Here is a 3811-nt window from a genome sequence, read left to right as displayed (position 1 = left end):
AAATTGAATGCCTCTTCAAGCTTCATGGGCGAAAACCATGTAGATGTTTTATGTTTTGGAGTTATTAGCACAAAATGTCCCTACGTATAGAATGGTAGATTCAACTTGCTGGATTCTCCCTTGCAAGTGCACCGTCCAATTAAAAGGTAAAATAACCAGTAAGATCTGGAAATTACTAAGCAGATGCTTTCTTCTGATTTTTTTTTTTTTTTTTTTTTTTTTTTTTTTTTGGCATTTTCACCCATACTTTCTCATTTCAGTGTGAACATTATCATTTTCATCCAATTTTTTGATAAAAAGTCGTGAAATAACTTCAATACCCTCCTATTTAAATAAAACGAAAAGAAAAAAAGAGCCAATTGCAACAAAAGACCCAAATTTTTGAAACATGAGTAGATTTTCCTCAAATTTTTCATTTGTTACAATACTTTGAGAGTGGTTAATATTAATTGTTTGACTTTGATTTAGATTAAAATCAAATTTTAATCTTAACTAAATAAGCTCTTTATCTTCTTCAACCAATCCACCTACTCCACTCTCACCCTCCCACGCAATAATATAAAAGTAATTGATTGGGACCTTAGGGCCTTGGACTTCCTTAATTAAAATAATCATTTTTTTTTATTTTTTTTTGATTATTTTTAAAATTATTTAATGGGTCTAACTAGTCAGTATAATATGTTCGTTTTTTTAACATCCCACTATTAACAACCCATTACCCACAAGGAAAATGATAGAAAACAGGGAGGCTGACAACCCTGAGCTATTTGTGGGGGTTCGGTCACGGGGTCTGTTTCTCTAGCATTTTCCTACCCACAAACTAGTAAATGTTGCAAGTATTTCTAGATTATGATGGAGGCGATTAGATCCATTCTGCTTATATAAACACACATTTGGTTTTGGAAAATTACAATAAAAAATAGAATTAAAAATTTTCTTACTCTGAAATTTTTATACTCGAGTTTTACATTTTTTTGGAGGACACTTAGAGTTCTAAGAAATCATTCGTGATTATTGCACAAGTGATTTGTGATCATTGTACTCTGGGAGTGATTGTCCATAGAGGTCGCATTGACTATCGACGGGCAATTTCACTTTAGGATATCGTGCTGTCCTGAGACTCGATCAGTCGATAAGTTTTACTCTGTATTTTACTGTCTTGCAAATTTCTGCAACTAATTATTTTCCAACAGCTTCTTCGCTATTTTGCTCCACCTCATCATCTTTGGCACCTTTTACTCTGCTTGGGATTCAGGATCTTTGGTTGATGATAACGAAACTTGTTAACCTAATGAACCAAGAAATTAGTTTCCACAATCAGTGGTATAATAATGTGGTTCGGTTACTGATTTACGATAGAAAAGATCAGGGATGGAGAGAGAGTCAATCGAATACATATAGAGAATTTAATTCTCTTTGGAAGAATGTAAATTACCAAACGGCTTCACTCTAGGGCGACAAATGGAGAAGTACGTAAACTTCCATTCGAAAGATATTGAAACAAATATAACTATTTGATGAAAATGCAACTCCAATGGTAAGGAGGAGAATATAAATAGGGAAATGTTATATATACACCTCATGTTGTACATAATAAGTTACACCCGCTCACATGAAAAAAGGCCCACGAATATTTTATTGTATGTGAGTCCCTCTCCATGTGAGGGGATGTAATACTGTGTACACCATTGTGTACATATAACATTATCCACATAAATATATAAACAATAGCAATAATCAGTTGCCCTGTAATTGATTCGGGGTTGGGGTTAGGATGGGGGTGCAGGGATTTGGGGATGGTAACAAGCGTGCCCGTCCTATCGAGAAATTTTTCGTCCCGTACATGTCCCTTTACCGATTTATGGTGGGGCGAGGGTCTAGATTTGGGCATGGTTTGATTTGGATCGATTTTTACTCCAACTAAGAATCAAAACCAAATTAGTTAGTTTAAACAAATTTCAATCCAAATCAACCCACTATAGCTCTTAAACCGAATCTTCAATTTGGTTAGTCGATTTGGACTTTTAGTCCAAATTAACTTTTTTTTAAAAAAAAAATTGTCCGAGTTTTGGGCCCACTTATATTAAAAGAATTAAAATAACCAAATAATTTTATACTACAAGAACTGTTGACTAACGAATAAAATCAAGTTAATAGAAGCGAATTAACAGAAACTTAAATGTCTTATTGTTTTTCTATGTATTATGCAGTCTGACTGTATGCATAAGAAAAGAATACCAAGTATAACATAATAAACTTGCAAAAGGAAATTCCTAGTGCTGTTACTTACCGACAACATTAAAGACTAGAGGGAATTGAGATATAATTACGAGATTAGGGCTATCTTTTGATTTTTATTTTTGTTAAATTAAAAAAAAATGTAAACATGTAAGTAGGTTGGATTGGTTCGGTTAAACAACGATTTGGGACTTCAAACAATGATTGAACTGACCCACTATGGTTCTGTTTAAAAGAAAATCAAACCAGTTACCTGTGTCGAACCAACCCGAATCGGTTCGATTTGATTGGTTGGTCAGTTTTTCGATTTTTTCGCTGACCTAATTGCATCGTTTACGTACCTTTTTTTATAATTCATTTTATTGTCCTTATTCGTTATAATGAGACAATAATATAGTCATTAAAATTTTTAATTGATTCATTCATTTTTAAAAGTTAAATTATTCGAATATATTTGATAAACTAAGGTTTTTATTATTTATCATATTTTTTAGATCATTTTAATTATCATCTTCTATTAACATTAATGAAATTTCCTAGAACTTTCCATTTAAAGTATTGGATTTTTAAAAAAATAAAAGGGGTGGGGATAGAGTAGGGCAGGCTGGGCTGAGCGACACAAGTGTTACTTGTATTGGTTTCCAAGCGAAATACCTCAACCCGAACATTCGATTAAACAGGTAATCCTGCCCCACGGGTATCAAGTTTGACGGATTTTTTTGCTATCCATAAGGGGATTGGTTGAAGAAGATAAAGTATTGTGAAAATGTTTGGGAGAAGTTTACTAGTATTTAAATGGTTTGGGACTTTTGTTGTAATTAATTTTTCTTTCTTTCTTTCTTTCTTTTAATTTAAATAAAATGGTATATTTGTCACTTCAAGACTTTTTATTAAGAAATTGGATGAAATCGATGATTTTCACAATGAAATGTGGAAATAAGGATGAATATGTAAAAAATGAAATGTAGAATATTTTGCGCAATAAACTCCAAGTGTTGTAGGGAGTTTTGTGCTAATAACCCAATGTTTTCATTTGTTGAAATAAATTATTTTTTAGAGTAATACTATTCATAGTCACTCGCTACGATAATCATGTTACGTGATATTCTACATGATAGTTTTTGATTTAATGTATTACTATGATAGTTTTTTATTGTGTTATACATCAAATCGCTAATTGTCATATGTATCTCATATAGGACGACTGTAATATTGAGTGACTGCAAAAAAACACTATTTTTATTTTTTATATCTTTTAAATCAAAAGTTTGAAACCAAATATATATAAGGGAAAATTGCAGCAGAAGCTCCAAAACTTTAAAACAATAGAAGACTTTTCCCAAACCTTTGATTTGTTGCAGCCGTCATCCCTAACTTTTTCAAACATTGCATGTGAGGCTCTTTTTTTACGGTTTTCATCCAAAATTTCATCAGTTGACAAAAAAATTATTTTGACCACATTTTAACAATTTTTAGATGGGCAAAATGGTAACTTTACATTAAAATCAAAAAATCAAAAAATAAAAGTGGTCTTCTTCTTCCCCAACCCACCCACCCCTCACCCACACCTAAA

The sequence above is a fragment of the Olea europaea genome, chromosome 1 (assembly GCF_002742605.1).
Source record: "Olea europaea var. sylvestris chromosome 1, O_europaea_v1, whole genome shotgun sequence".
Taxonomy (NCBI): Eukaryota; Viridiplantae; Streptophyta; class Magnoliopsida; order Lamiales; family Oleaceae; genus Olea; species Olea europaea.
This window is presented reverse-complemented; position numbering follows the sequence as displayed.